Source organism: Macaca thibetana, chromosome 8, assembly GCF_024542745.1.
Source record: "Macaca thibetana thibetana isolate TM-01 chromosome 8, ASM2454274v1, whole genome shotgun sequence".
NCBI classification, from domain to species: domain Eukaryota; kingdom Metazoa; phylum Chordata; class Mammalia; order Primates; family Cercopithecidae; genus Macaca; species Macaca thibetana.
This window is the reverse complement of record NC_065585.1, coordinates 3,044,438-3,061,685: the sequence shown is the minus strand read 5'-3', so window position 1 is coordinate 3,061,685 and position 17,248 is coordinate 3,044,438.

The following is a 17,248-nucleotide window of genomic DNA, read 5'->3' as shown; positions in this document are numbered from 1 at the left end:
AGAGCCGAGAAACCCCTGGGACCCCCAGAGGCTGGAGGAGGCCACCAGGGAGCCTCCTGGGAGCCTCAGAGGGAGCGAGGCCTGGCCCACACCTTGATCTCAGACTTCTCATCCCCAGAATCATAAGAGAATATATTTCTGTTGTTTTAAGCCACCCATTTTGTCATAATTTGTTAGGGCAGCCACAGGGAACTAACAGGCATCCTTAGCATGTTATTTATAAAGTAATAAGCACCCAGAAACCCACCGGCGCTGTGGGGCTGTGTGCTGGCAGCTGCCCGCACCGAACCAGCTCCTGTGTTCCGCTCTCCTGCTCCCCCACCCAAGGTCATCCGCCTTCCAATTTGTCGTTTTTGCCAATTAAAGGGATGTAATTGCATCTCCCGTGACTTTGACGCGCCCTCCGTGGCCGCTGGTGGTGGGAGGGTGTCTGGGCCCTCCCGACTGCGTCTCCCTGCAGAGCAGCTCAGCCTCTTCCTGCCCTTCCTTTCACGGGGCCCTTAGCGTGACGCTGTCTACGCACTGGGGCGTGGATCTTCCTTCATTACGTTCGCAGAAAACAGCTTCTCCCAGTTTGTCACTGGTCTTCTCGCTTTCGTCCGATGAACAAAGTTCACATGAGGTGCGAGATTACGAGACAATGAATGAATGATTTTCAGTCCCCATTTTCCCACTCAATCACCCCCTGACCCTCTGGGCATGCCGCTTAAACTCAGAGGAACCCAGGTTCCTCAACGTCAGCAGAGTCACCTGGGCCTGACCCTCCCTCGGCCTCCCCGGCCTGACACTGACGCTGTAAAATCCTCTGCTTCCACCTGGGGAAGAACCGGGACGATTACACGGGCTTCTGACACAAAGCAAATTCTAAGCCTTTTTAAATCCTTCCTGGAACAAGGCAGAGTATAAATAAATAAATAGTTCCAAAGCGATTTCCATCTACCCTCCTCCAGCTGGGAATGTTTCAAGCACCCTGGCCCACAGCACCCGAAATTGTTGCGCCTGCCTGGGCGCCCCTCGGTCTTGCACAGAGGAACCCAGGCCCTCCTGGGTGCCCAGCTCTGCAGCTTGGGAGCAGCACTGTCTCCGCAGCCTGTCGCCGGGAGCAATTCAGCTCTGCAGACGAGTAATCTCTTTATGGCCTGTTTCATTGTGAATCGTCACCAGACAACTATTAATCTTCAATCACACTTTTATCAAGTGTTTGTTTTTTTTTTTCCTCTCTCTCTCCCCAAGACTGGGAATATCAATATAGCAGCTGTCACGGGTCGTTACCAACTGCATCTTCCCCGCTATTATGGCGAAATAAAGCCAGATAGCGAGAGACTAGGGGCCCGGTCCAATCGACAGCTTATCTGGGCATCCGAGGGAGCCAGCGGTGCAATGATATTGTGCTGTCAGATCTGGGTATGTATCTACTCCACGAACAAAGGTGGCGACCGGCATGACAGATGGGCTGCCAGTCTCTGCGGAGCCGCCTCCCGCGGGCAGCCACGCTCGGTGCCCACACAGACAGGCGGCCCCACGTGCATCCTTCCATGCCCGTCTCAGACCAGGGCAGGGGATCTCCTGGGAGGAGAGGACAGATAGGGAACATGGGGAACTGGACAGACGGCAGTCTGCGTGGCCTCTGCCACCCTTTCAACCACCCCGCAGCGCCTCTCGGTGGCAGATGAGCAAAGAGAGTCGGGCACGGCTCCTCTCTCAGAAGCCGCTGCAGGGGTTCAGTGAGACAGAAAGAGCCCCGGCACACGCAGGAAGCAGGGCCAGAGTGAGCAGTCGGCATGCAGAAGAGGAAGAGGGACGGCAGCGGGGGCCATGGAGGAGGTGTTAAGGAGTCAGGCGTCCCTGGGGTCATGGTGGCCGGCCAGGCTGGGGGAGCCAGGAGGCACTTGGCCCTGGGCTCTGGCAGGGCTGGAGTGCTCGGCACGGCAGGGAGGGTGGGCTTGTCTCATGGGGCTGCCACAGCACCAGCTGGGTAGCTGACAGGGGGTCCTTACTGTCTCCCGGCTCCGGGGGCCAGAACGCTGAGAGCAAGCTGCCGGCAGGGTGGGTCCCTCTGGAGACTCCGGCCGGGATCTGCTCCAGGCCACCGCTGCCTTCCAGCCGTCCTCAGCTTGGCTCCTGGACACACTGTCCTGTCTCGGCATCTGTGGCTACTTGGTGCGCTCCCTACGTGCGCTCAAACTCCCCCTTCTTATAAAGACACAGCCACTGGATTAGGGTACAACCACATCCCTAGTTTGACGACATCTGCAAAGACCCTTCCAACTTAGGTCCTGTTCACAGGTTCTGGAGGTTTGGACGCCAATCAATTTTTGGGGGGACACAATTCCACCCACAGCAGAGAGCCACTGACTGTGCCCCAGGTGCTGGCCTCAGGGTGAGAAGGGCTTTCCCGGAGCCTCCTCCACCAGCTGACCTCAGTCTCTGCTAAGGCCCAGCACAGGCACCCTCTCCCCCACTCCAGGAACCTGCTCTGCCCGTCCCCAGTGGGAGCCCTGGCTCTCTGCTCCCTGCATTCCCTCCAGCCCACGTCATTGTCAGCTGTACCGTCCTGTATCCGTGTCCTGAGAGCCGCACACGGGGAGTGGAAACGACACCCACGGGGACCAGACAGGTGCAGCCCAGGCCCGGAGAAAGGGAGCGGGGAGGACGAGCGCAGAGGGCCACCGAGTCTGCTCCTGGAGTCTGCAAAAAGCTCAATTTAAGAAAGTCACATGGCAGCAACATGGAACACGGTGTCTGAGGGCCACAGGCAGCCCATGGACAAGGGGGCTTCAACCTTGAGGGTAAGAGAGAAAGAGAGAGAGAGACTGAGAGGGAAAGAAAGAGAGAGAGAGGGAGGGAGAGCAAGAGAGGGAGGAAGAGAGAGGGGGAGACAGGGAGAGAGAGAGAGGGAAGAAGAGAGAGAGAGGGAGAGAGGGACACAGAGAGAGAGAGACACGGAGAGAGAGAGACAGGGACATAGAGAGAAAGGGAGAGAGAGGGAAAGCGAGAGAGGAAGAGACCACACTAAGACAGGGAGACGGGAGTCTCTTTTCTCTCTCCTGTAGATCTCCAGCTGTGGCCAAATGCATTGAACCCTTGGACCAGAGGCCCCGACAGAGGGGTCTGAGATACACCATGAGTGGACAGGAGTCTGCCTCACACCAGGGCCTGGGCTGAGTGCGGGTGCCGGGCACACCCAGCCACCTGCCCAGAGCCTCAGGCCCTCAAGGGGGGCCCCAGGCTGCTCCTCCTTCCTGTGGAGGATGGTGCCTTCTGCAAACACAGTCTGCCTGCTGGACTAAGATGGGGCAGTCCTGAAAAGGTGGAGAGGGCGGGGCTGGAGAACACAGCCAGAAGTGGGGCCTGTCCCCTGCAGATGCTGAGCATGGAGCTTCCCCACTGCGCTCAGACACCGTCTCAAGAGTCGTTCCCAGCACAGCTCTGCAGCCAGCCACAATCCGTCAGTCCGTCCGTGGGGCCAATCCATTTGCACCCCATACCCCACATTATCCAGTGAGGGCCGACGGCTGCAGGGAATGCAGGCCAGGAGAGGGCCGTGCACAGCAAACAGTGTGCGCTGAGACCCTGGGCTGTCCCCGCTCTGGAGCCCACGTGCAATTGATTTGAGCAGGGCCACAGGGCAGGCAGAGAGGGCTGGACGTGCAGAGGCTGCAGGAGCTGGGAGGCCTCTATGGCTCGAGGCGGTGCTGCTGAGCAAGGCCATTGTACCTGAGCAGTAAGGGCCCCCGGGGTGTTTGGTGGGACACAGGCAGGCAGGACACATCCTGGGAAAAGAGCGGGAGGGTGGATGGGCCCGGTGGGCTCAGACAGTCAGGACTCCCAGTCACAGGACAAGCAGAGGGACCCTTGGAAGCCAGGCCTAGTGGCACTGCCCACCCCTCCGAGGAGCTGTTCCAGTCTCCAGGGCAGGGAGATGTTGGATTTGCTCTTGTTCCGGCCGGCAAAACGTCCCTGAGGGTCTTGGCCAGTGACACATGAAGCCCAAACGCACCACTGCCCAAAACCGGGACAAGCTCCCTCCACCTGCCAGTCACTTCTCGCTCCATCAAACTGTAATTCCCACAATTAAGCCACTGCCCCAGGCAGACGGACTCTGATGTGGTCATGGCCAGCTCACGGCCTGCTGGAAGCAGCAAGAGGGGCAGATGCCGGGCAGGTGCCTGGTGGGAATCCCCACCCAGACACAGAGGCAGCAGGAGAGCAGTATTTCGGAGAGGGGAGCTGGGTCGCCAACACCTGGGCCCAGACCCGGCACTCTTAGCAGCTCAGGCCCTCAGGGGTCCATCAGCTCCTCCATCTGCGGACGGAAACCTGTCCACTCACAGTGCGGTTGCAGGCCAGGAACTCACTCCATGGACCTCGGAGCCCAAACAGGAAGGGGCTGGAGAGAGACCTGGCCCCACGTGGAGGCCAAGTGAGTACCTGTGGCTCAGCAGGGCATGGGCCACCTCCCATCTGTCCCAGAACAGTCCCTTCCCAATGCCATCCGGAATCCAATCCACCCAGAGAGCCTTGTGTGAGTTCTGTCCCCTGAAAGCGATGGTGCCAACTGCAGAGGGGACACTCTCACACTCACTCTGTCATACACTCATCCCTCATGCCCGGATGCCCACCCAGGCCTGGGCCCCCTCGCTCAGCTGTGGACTCCTCAGGAAAGGTTGGAGCCTCCACCTGACGCAGCCAGGATCTGGACACCAGGCATGTGGGTCTAAAGGCACCCCCACCTCAGCCAGCACTCCTGAGTGGGGCTGCTCCAGGGTCGGTCGGCCCAAGGCGCAGGGCCCAGCTTTGTGGACCGGCCTCAGACCCCAGAACTCCCAGACCCCCAGACCTCGAAGACCATGCCGGTCTGTGTGCTGGGGGTCGGCAGCCTCCAACCTCTAGGAAAACACGAGTCTGCCTTCCCCCCCATGCCTTCCTACCTATAGCCATGACCTGGCTACAGGCCACTGGCAAGCCCTCTGCAAAGAGTCTGTCCAGGGCCAGGGTTTAGGGGCTCTGGGCCCCCCAGGGTCCACCTGAGACCAGCTCCATTTGGGGGCTGGCCGGCTGCCTCTCCCCTCATCTATCTGTGTTCCCAGGAGTCTAGCAGGACAGAGAGTCTGTGCTGGGTCTGCCTCCATCTCCCATTCCAGGGATGTCATCAGGTCCAGTGGGCTCCGAGGAGGCCTGGGGGGCCTCAGGGAGGGGCCAGCTAAACCTCAGGGTCGAGACCATGGGAGCTTAGTGTTGGGAATCAGATGTCAGCTACTGTGGGAGACTGTGAGGACACCACCCTGACCAGGCAGCAGGGCCTCCTGCCTCATGGGCCCTGGGAGGCTGCTGGAGCTTGAGGATTCAGAGGTGTCCCAGCTGCTCTTCACCTCGTCCTCCCAGACACAGCCTAAGGTCAGACAGACGCCATCCAGCTCGGCAGCCCTACACGTCTTCAATGCGGGGCCCTTCCGTCCAGGATTCCACTCAACCCCGACTCAGGTCCAGCTGGCTGTGCGGCAGACCTCGTGTAGCACTGGTTCCAGACAGACCCAGACGAGCTGCAAAGTGTGAAGAGCTGAAGCTGTCCCTGGGGAGACGAGAGCCAGTGCCTGGGCTTACGAGGCTCCAGCTGGATTCAAATACATGTCCAGCCCCAAGACCTCAGCTCAGTATCTGGAGCCCTATCCACCCACCACTGAATATCCAGCTACCATACACCATCCACCCATCCACCCACCTACGCACCACCAAACATCCACTCACCACACCATCCACTCATCCACCCACCTACCCACCGCCCAGCATCCACTCACCACACCATCCACTCATCCGCCCACCTACTCACCACCAAACATCCACTCACCACACCATCCACTCATCCACCCACCTACCCACCGCCCAGCATCCACTCACCACACCATCCACTCATCCGCCCACCTACTCACCACCAAACATCCACTCACCACACCATCCACTCCTCCGCCCACCTACCCACCACCCAGCATCCACTCACCACACCATCCACTCATCCGCCCACCTACTCACCACCAAACATCCACTCACCACACCATCCACTCATCCACCCACCTACCCACCGCCCAGCATCCACTCACCACACCATCCACTCATCCACCCACCTACCCACCGCCCAGCATCCACTCACCACACCATCCACTCATCCACCCACCCACCCACCCACCGCCCAGCATCCACTCACCACACCATCCACTCATCCACCCACCTACCCACCACCAAACATCCACTCACCACACCATCCACTCATCCACCCACCTACGCACCACCAAACATCCACTCACCACACCATCCACTCATCCGCCCACCTACTCACCACCAAACATCCACTCACCACACCATCCACTCATCCGCCCACCTACGCACCACCAAACATCCACTCACCACACCATCCACTCATCCACCCACCCACCCACCGCCCAGCATCCACTCACCACACCATCCACTCATCCGCCCACCTACTCACCACCAAACATCCACTCACCACACCATCCACTCATCCACCCACCTACCCACCGCCCAGCATCCACTCACCACACCATCCACTCATCCGCCCACCTACTCACCACCAAACATCCACTCACCACACCATCCACTCATCCGCCCACCTACCCACCGCCCAGCATCCACTCACCACACCATCCACTCATCCGCCCACCTACTCACCACCAAACATCCACTCACCACACCATCCACTCATCCACCCACCTACCCACCGCCCAGCATCCACTCACCACACCATCCACTCATCCACCCACCTACCCACCGCCCAGCATCCACTTACCACACCATCCACTCATCCACCCACCCACCCACCGCCCAGCATCCACTGACCACACCATCCACTCATCCACCCACCTACCCACCACCAAACATCCACTCACCACACCATCCACTCATCCACCCACCTACGCACCACCAAACATCCACTCACCACACCATCCACTCATCCACCCACCTACCCACCACCAAACATCCACTCACCACACCATCCACTCATCCGCCCACCTACGCACCACCAAACATCCACTCACCACACCATCCACTCATCCACCCACCCACCCACCGCCCAGCATCCACTCACCACACCATCCACTCATCCGCCCACCTACCCACTGCCCAGCATCCACTCACCACACCATCCACTCATCCGCCCACCTACTCACCACCAAATATCCACTTACCACACCATCCACTCATCCACCCACCTACTCACTGCCCAGCATCCACTCACCACACCATCCACTCATCCACCCACCCACCCACTGCCCAACATCCACTCACCACACCATCCACTCATCCACCCACCTACCCACCATCAAACATCCACTCACCACACCATCCACTCATCCACCCACCTACCCAACACCAAACATCCACTCACCACACCATCCACTCATCCACCCACCTACGCACCACCAAACATCCACTCACCACACCATCCACTCATCCACCCACCTACCCAACACCAAACATCCACTCACCACACCATCCACTCATCTAACCACCACCAAATATTCACCCACCACCCACTGACAACCCACCATCTACTACCCACCATCTACTCATTTACGCATCCACCGACCACCCGTCACCCAAAGGTTATCCACTTGCCATGCACCCAACACTGACTAGTCACCCACAAGCAACCATGCCCCACCTACCACCCACTCACCAACCACAATCCACCACCTACCACCCACCATCTACCCACCAGCCCCTATTGAACCAGAAACCATCACCCACCACCCAGTCACCAACCACCATCTACTATCCACCATCCACTTACCAGTTTCTACCCACTCAAAACTGACTACCCACTCACCACCATCCATTCACAAGTGACCCACCACCTACCATCCACCACCATCCACCCACTATCATCAACCACCTACCACAAACCCACCACTCACCCTCTATCCACCACCCATCATCCACCCAAAACTCACTACCACAATCGCCATCCACCATCCACCCATCCACCATCCACTATTCACCATCCACCATCCACCATCCACCACCATCCACCATCCACCATCCACCACCATCCACCATCCACCCATCCACTATCTACCACCTACCATTCACCATCCACCATCCACCATTCACCCATCCACCATCCACCACCCACCATCCACTCATCCTTCAACCACTCTCCACCCAAAATTTACCCACCCACATCTACCACACAACCATTATCCCCCATCCACTGACCACTCACTACCCACCATCTACCCACAAACCACCCACCCAAAACCCACCATCCACCCACCAACTGTCAATCCACCATCCACCCACACACCCACCATCCACCCACATATTAATCCACCCCCTGTCACCCACCGACTGACCACCCACCACGACCAACCTCAATCCACCATCAAACCACCACCTACCACCCATCCACTACACACCCCCACCCTCCATCACCCATGCAAAATCCACTATCCACCCTCCAACCACCAACAACCCACAACCCATCACCCACCCACCCATCCATCCATCCATCCACCATCCACCCACATCTGCCACCCTTCCAGACCACCCTGTTCATCACCCACCATCCACTCTTCCACTCACCATCCACCCACTATCCACCACCCACACACTCACCATCCATCAGTCCACCCTTTGCCCACCATCTACTGTTCACCTACCATCCACTCATCCATTCAGCATCCACGACTCACCCACCCACGATTCACCCACTATTCACCTTCTACTCACCAACCACCATCCACCATTCAACCACCATCTACCACCCACCCATTCACCATTTATTCACCCACCCATCATTAACCATCCATCCACCATCATCTATTCACCTTCCACCCATCCACCATCCACCATCCACCATCCACCATTCACCATCCACCATTCACCATCCGCCATCCACAATCCACCATCCACCATCCACCATCCACCATCCACCATTCACCATCCGCCATCCACCATCCACCACCCACCATCCACCACCCACCATCCACCCAGTCTTCATCCATCATCCACCATCCACCATTCACCATCCACCATTCACCATCCGCCATCCACCATCCACCATCCACCATCCACCCAGTCATCATCCATCATCCACCATCCACCATTCACCATCCACCATCCACCATTTACCATCCACCATCCACCATCCATCATCCACCATCCACCATTCACCATCCACCATTCACCAACCGCCATCCACCATCCACCATCCACCCAGTCATCATCCATCATCCACCATCCACCATTCACCATCCACCATCCACCATTTACCATTCACCATCCACCATTCACCATCCGCCATCCACCATCCGCCATCCACCATCCACCATCCACCATCCACCCAGTCATCATCCATCATCCACCATCCACCATTCACCATCCACCATTCACCATCCACCATCCACCATCCACCCACTGTCTACCATCCACCCACCCACCATTCACCATCCACCATGCACCATCCACCATCCACCCACTGTCTACCATCCACCCACCCACCATTCACCATCCACCATCCACCATCCACCCACTGTCTACCATCCACCATCCACCATGGACTACACTTCCACCTTTTCACCCTGGCTGCATCCATGTCCATACCTGGTTGTCTTTCCTCCCCCCAGTCTGTCCATTGGCTATTTCTCCAGTCATTTGTCCATTCATCTTCCACCATCCACAACACTTCTGTCAATTTCTATGCTGAACTTTCATCACCATCCTCCATCCACCCACCCATCCATTAAATGATTTTTTTTTTTTTTTAATTTCCAGCAGGTTCTGGACACTGTATTAGGTCCTGGGGATTAGAAAGATTAACGAGAAGTGGTCCCCGATTACTCAGTCTCCCCTTTTCCCATTCACCACTGAATTAAATCCAAACATGCTCATCTGGCATTTGAAGCTCTCTGTGCCTAGGCCTAAGTCTTCCTATCTAATCCCTCCTAATGTCAAGCTGGACCCCTCACTCTCCCCTAAGTGCACGCTACCCCTTCTTGCTTCCAAGCCACTGTCCACACTGTGTCCTCTGTCTGATGTGCTTTCTCCCTGCCATCTTTCCCTATCAGGGTTCCCCTGTGTGCCAATCCCCTGCTGCAGAGGCACCTCCTCCCGGGAGGCTTCCCTTGTTTCCTTCTGACAGTGATGATAGAGGCCTTGGTCTGCCCCTGCCCCGCAGAAGGCCAGGCTCTTCAGTAGCTGCTTTGGGAATGACCTTCCTCACCACTCACATGGCGCTGGAGCCTTGTGGGTTGGAGCTGGGGTCTCATCTGCAGCCACCGGTGCAAGGCTGCAAGTCCAACATGCAGTGGGATTGGACCCTGCCCTGTCCCTCCCTGGCTATGAACTTCGGGGAACTTTCTGTCTGAGGCTTGGCCCCTTTGTCCTGGAACTCATGGCGGGCCCTCAGGGGAGGTGGAGGAGGAGCCTGGCAGGAGAGAACAGGGCTGTCACACCGACCTGGACTGGGTGCCCGGCCTCTGCTGCTTGCTGCCCTTGGTGAATTGAGCCTCAGTTTCTCACCCAGCAAATGGGAAAGCCCCAGTGGGAGGCGCGAGGCTGGCTGTGGAGCTGCCGCGTCATGTGTGGGCTCCTCGCGGCTTGGCTGCCCCTTTCCTTAGCCCTGCCACACCGGGCTTCTATTTCTCTTGCTCCTCCCAGCATTCAGCACAAGGAGGCCTTGAGGCCCTGCCGGGTGCGGGGCCCCCCTCCCCACACGCCCACCTAGCTGGCCCCGCTGGCTCCAGGGGCCTTCAAAGTCAACTCCCCAATGAGGGTGCCGTGTAACAAGTGTGGACACCATGTCCCTCATGAGCTCTGTGGTCTTGGGCTGGTTGCTTTACCTCCTGGGCCTCAGTTTACCCCTCTGTGAAAGGAGCATAAAGCCACCAAGTCCCTGGCGCTCCCCCGAGAACTCATCAAACAAGGGCTGGTCTGAGGCCAGCCTAGCAGATGCAGCCCTTCAGGCCGGGTCAGGAGCAGCCCTCCACGTCCTCCTTCCTTCCGACGAGTAGGTGAGACCCCCAGACAGCAGGCGGCCTGTCTGCCTCCCCACCTTTGAGGAGCCTTCCGTGATACGGTCCAGTGAGCAGGGGCCTATCGGGGGCACTCTGACCACCCCAGCAGCTCTGCCTCAGATTCACTGCACCTTCTGTGCGGGACAGGGATTCATTTAGCAGCCACGACAGCCGTGGGGTGGGGACGGTTAGTGTCCCCACTCTACAGATGGAAAATGGAAGCCCCACCAGTCCCCGCACATGCTCTGAGCACCTGTGCCATCCCCACAGGGCCTCTCCCTGCCTCTAGGGGCCCGGGGGATGCAAGCTGGGCCCGGAGTGAAAAATCAGCCCAGGTCCCTCTGAGAAGGGAGCAGGCGGCCCTGGAGTCACTTCCCGCACATGTAGCCCAGACCCTGGTGTGGGAAGTGACTCTCCCAAGGTCCTGAAATGAGCCCCAGCAGGACCCAGAGGAGAACAGGGGCTGCCGCTTGCTCCATCCCCACCTCCCCCGAAATGGGGCTGGAAGGGCCTCACCTCACCCTGTCCCCCGGGTCGCCTCACCCCATCCCCCCACCGTCCCCCGGGTCACCTCACCCCGTCCCCTGGGTGCAGTTGGGACAGTCACAGGAGGGGCCTTTTCCTTTGTTTCAAAAGATTCTTGCTTCATCTCTCAATCTGAGGTCTTTATTTCCACACAATTATTCAGGATTTAGGAGCAACTTCCCTGCCCTGCCTGCATCTGTGGCCATCTGGTCTCCAAGTCTTCAGTGTTCGTGAGACATCAGGGATGCTCACAGGATGGACGAGGGCCACCCGCCCCCTGAGGTACCCTGAACATCTCTTCTCTGGGCACTGGGTCCCCCACCTCTCATAAGCTTCAGGGCCCCACGAAGGGTAGGGCAAGGCAGCGCACAAGTCAGGGTGCCACCAGTGGGGACCCCAGCCCAACCAGAACCCTCCGCCTGGGATCACCCAAGGGACCACATAGCCCAGGTTGGTGACTGAAGAACCAGGGGCACGGGTAGGGGCCAGGGGCTCCTCTGCACATGGGAGAGAAGCCCCAAGTCACAGGACACCTCTCTTGCCTTCCCACCATCAGTGGCTCCCCAGCACCCTGCCAGGGCTGGCTGCCTTCCTTCCTCCACTGCCTTCGCTCCTGCCGTCCTTCTCCCCACATCTGAAGCTGCTCACCCCAACAGCTGTGTCCCAAAGACGCAGGGCTGGACACGTGTTTTCTGTAGAGGGCTAGGGAGGAATCACTTTCTGTTTTCCAGGCCAATCTTTGTCATGTTTATTCAAGGCTTGTGTTAGTCCTTTCCGCTGCTGTAACAAAATCCTGAAGACTAGGCCCTTCAGCAACAGAAATGTGTTTCTCTCTGTTTAGGAGGCTGGAGGGCAAGATCAAGGTGCCAGTAGGATGGGTGTCTGGTGAGGGCTCCTCTCTGCATGCAAGACAGTGCCAGGCCACTTCATCCTCCTGAGGGGGCGAACGGGCATCTCACAGGGCAGGAGGGACCTAAGGGCAGAAGGGGCAGCCAGGCTTCCCAGCCCTTCTCAAGGGTTAAGCCCACCTTTGAGGGCAGGGCCTCCTAAACACCTCACCTCTTAATAGCATCTCATTGGTGATGAAGTTTCAACACACGAATTTAGGGGAATGTCCAGACCCCAGCGAGACCCGAAGCTGCTGTAGACGAGGTGTGACAGGTGCCGGTGGCTGTGTTGGAATGAAACGTCACTTCCAAAGGAGGCAGAGCATGGATACAGCCCAAGATCCCCTCCGGTAAGGACCCCCATCCCCGGGACTCTCAGGGGCTCCAGGACGAGCTCATTTCCTGCCTGGTGTCTGGACAGAGGCACTCAGGAGCTGCACGGTTCCCCCTGCACACCCCCAGCAGATGACCGGTGGACAGGCGCCCTCTCCTCTGCCTTGTGCCAGGAGCGTCTGCCAGGCAGGGCTCTCCCTCCCACATGGTGGCTGGGCACCCTGGCCTTGCGGCCAAAGTCTCCAATTATCCAAGGAAGGAGCATTGGCTTCAGGGCCCTGGTCGTTCCTTAGGGGAAGCCCAGAGTGCCCAGCCCTGGCCCAGAGTAGCCTCTCCTATGCGTGGGAGCAACTGACGCACGGCCAAATTCCAGAGCCTTGGTGCAGAGGGCAGTAGTCAGACTCCTCCTCACAAGCCAGCCTCCAGCAAGACCCGACATGTCTGGTGCCCACTGCTCCAAGCCACAGGGGCCCGGATTCCTGGGTACAAAGACAAATAGAGCCTTGGAGGAGACCCCGCAATACTCCCCATGCAGCTGAGATCCAGCTTGGGGAGGAACTCACAGAAGGCTGGCACCGCTGACCTGGGGCCATTCAGGTGCTGAGAGGCCAGGAGGCACCTCCTCCAAGCAGGCTGCGGGGCCTGCACCCTCCTCCTGCCCCCGCGTGAGCAGGCTTGGCCAGGAGAACCTCGGGACTGCCCGAACCCCAGACACCACAGCCCCTGCATCTGCTCTGTCCACACCCATGAGCTCGGGCAGCACAGCCTGGGTGGGAAGCGCCACCTCCCTTGCCTGTGGCCAGCTTTGTGTGACTCACAGCAGCCGCCATCTCCCACCTCGCCGTTCCTCCTGCCACCGCGTCTCCCCTCTGCCCGGGTTGCGAACTCACCCCACCTACAACCACAGCCAGGGTTTCTGTTGATTTTCTGTTTCCCACCACACACGGATCTCCAAGAGGACAGGGCCAGGTCTGTTCCCAGCGCCGCGCCCAGCACACCACATGTGGACACTGAAGGGCTGGCAAGTGAAGGAAGGTACCGGCGGAAGCTGCTCTCGCACAAGGCGGAGACACACACTCATGCATGCTGGATGCTGTCCGAAACGCCCCACCCATTCAGCTTATCACCAGCCGGGCAGGCCTCTGACTTAGCTGCCCCAGGGTCCCTCAACTGGTCTGTGGGGGTGGAGAGAGCCGGCAGCCATGGGAGGAGATCGGGGGGATCACGGCACAGAGACGGCAGCACTGCCTAGAACACCGTCTGCCCGTTTCCGGCCTCTGCAAACCCTGTCGCCGCTGACTGGATGCCAACGCCCACTCGCTGGCTGGGACACAGTCCCCGCCCTTCCCGAAGACGGTGTCTGCCAGCCAAGCCAGCCTTCAGCTGCCCAGCAGGAGGCCCCGGGGCAACGCCTCAATCTAGCCCCCAGCCCTTTGAGAATCTCACCTGGTGACACACTCTGGGGGCTGCGTCCACCTGTCAGGCCCCACACACATCTTCATCCATTGCAGCCGAGAGAAAAACACGGAATCCCAAAGTCGGAGGGAAACTGGAACGGGACACAGTGCACAGGCTCGGGACAGGGGACACCGGTGTGTGGAACCCACTGCTGCCACCCACCAGCCATGCGGCCCTGGGGATCCCATCACCCTCGGTGCCTCGGTGTCCTCGTCTGCAGTGGTGACTGCCTCCAGGGACCTGCTGGGATAGAGCGGTGGCGTGCATGGAAGGGTCCTTTGTGAGCTCCACCCTGGGCCGGCAGCTGGAGGGAGCGGGTGGCTCTCACCAGGCTCCTGCAGAATCGCAGGTAACTCTCCCTCTCAGGAGAACCCGGGGGCGCCGAGCTGCGGCTGGGAGCCGGGCTTATGTGGAATCACAGGCAGGGCCGTGTTATCTTCCCTTTCTGAATGCAGAAACTCAGGCTCACAAAGATCACATTCTCTGCTCAGGGTCAGACAAGGCTGTGTACTGCTCAGGCTTCCACTGTGACGACGCTTTGTAACAGGTAACCTACAAACTGTGATTACAACAGACCAAGCTTCCTTTCTCCCAGGTCTGCAGGGGAGCCCGGCCCTCGCTCCAGGCCCCTGTGCACTCAGGTCCGCCCCATTGTCTCTGTCCTGGGACCCGCGGCTGCCAGGCTGGCTCTTCTCACGGTGGATGACAGCAGTGTGGAGGCCAAGCCAGACAATCAGGCCAGGGGACAGCCCCCATCATGCCTAACAGCCGTGGGTCAAAGCCACTCACGTGGCTGAGCCCAGCGTCAATGATTCAGGAAAAAGCGCTCCGCCTCCTCCGGCAGGAAGCATGGGCAGAGTGTGAAGTGCAGTCTAGACACAGGGAGGGAGTGGAAGGCTGCGGACTGGACGCCGCCCAGCCCTGGTAAGGACACAGCCAAGGGCCAGATGCACGTCTGCTTGGCTCCAAGAACACTTTTTCCTCTGAACCAAGGCTCCTCTGAACTGAGGTTACGCCTCGGCTCAGAGGGCGCTGAGACTTGAACTCTGCCCCCAGGTTCCAGGGGGCACTCTGCCACTCCCCACAGCTTCCACGGAACACTCTGCCACCCTCCACAAGAGCCCCTGCAGCCAGCAGCACGCTGAGGTCTGCGCCTGCCATCAGGGCCCCCCAGGTCTCCAGCAGTGGAATGTGGGCCCCTCCTCCTGATCTCCCAGGCTCTGGCCCAGCCATCCTCCAGGGCCAGCCCTGCAGTCCCATCCCAGGGCTAAGAGGGTGCCATGGTCATGCCCTGACGTGCCCATGGAGAGGACAGAGGGAGCAGTGGCTTGCCCACCAGCTGCGGACTTGACACTCCCCACAGCCCCGTAGACTGGGGATCTCACCAGGCCCCACATGCTCTCCCACACAGGAGGTTTTAGTTCTCAAGAAATGGACACAAAACAAATAAAGAACAAGGAAGCCAAGGTACAGAAAAGGGATTTTTTGGCCAAATGTATGCAGCTGGTCAGCTGTCCTGGCTCTGGCAGCCCTGTGCCTCCCGCAGGACTCCTCACAGGGCCCTGTCCTCTTGCATTTCCAAGGCATGAAGGTCCTGCCAGGCGTGTGCACTTGTGGATGCGTGTGTGAGAGTGTATGTGCTGTGTGCACATGTGTGTGTGTGCGTCTGCATGTCTGCATAGGTACTGTGTGTGCTTCTGTGTGAGATGTATGTGTTTGTGATCTGTGCACACACACGTGGGCTGTGCAGAGAGAAGGGTCAGGAGACATGTCGATGTGGGAACACTCAGAAGCTCCCCCGCCGAGATCATTTAAGGGAGCAGCGCTGGGCTCAGCTAAACAAAGGCTTTTGTGACAGCCCCGTGTCTCCTCTGATGCCCACTGAGGTATGAAATTAAGTCCAGTGCTTCTACTCAACCAAACCAATTACCTGGGCTCCAGCCTCAAGGGACAGGGACTTGTTCGATTTGCTACCCCAACCCCCAAAAGGTTAAATTCATTGTGGGGACCCTCCACGGCTTGCTCAGCTGTCAGCCCACCCAGCTGAAGCATCCACATTGCCGACAAGCCTGACACTGCTGGGCACGGCTCCGACCCACAGTGTTTATCCAGGGCCTAAAGGTGCCCCAGGCCTCATTAAGTCCTGAGATATGCAGAGGCGGAAGCCCCAGGCCTTGCTGTCAGGGAACACAACCTCAGCCCACTCCCAAGTTACTGGGGCATCAGGGGTGTGGCTGAGGGGCCACACGGGATGGACAGGGACGAGGAGTCCCGGCAGTGACAGGGGAGCCAAGGGTGAGCGGGGTCAGGAGAGCAGCGAGAACGGGGCCCAGGGACGTGTTGGCCAGGCAGGGGTAGTGGTGGTGGCTGGGGGCCTCTGGGTGTCCCCAGCAGCCACCATGGTGATGAGCCTCCCTCCACCCCAGAGTGGACAGAGCTCCTGGACTGTGCTGAGGCTGCTGTCGGCAGCTGGGGCTGGAGACTCCAGAAGCCGCTAGCCACAGGGGGCTGTCATCCAAACCAGCTAAAGAGAAGAGGAAGCCCCTGGGCCAGCCCACGCCTTCCCTCCCGTGCCCAGCAGTTCTCAGGTGGCCGTGGAGTGGAGATGGAATCCCATTGTTTTTCTTCTTCCAGGAAATCACACTGCTGTTTTCAGGTGCTATGTTTATTATTAGCAGTGTGTTTGAAGGACAGAAAAAGTCACGGTAGTGTGATTAGGAACAAATTTGATTACGATTATGAATTCTTAGTGGATGTTTAGAAAACTCCACATTCTATCCAGACTTTCTCGTATCTAGATACCAGACAGGCACTAGTGTCCCGTCCACCTCCCACCAGAGACTTCTGTCCAGTACGGTGTCAAAGATGCAACGTTTATGTGATGCGTCTTATTTTGTTGCAAGAGGGAAACATTGTGCAAAGTTGACATTTGTGGTAATATATTATGTCAGGTGAAATAGGCAAGAAGTTAATTAAAGTCAGAGAGTTAATTAATGAGATCCAGTGCACGTTAGC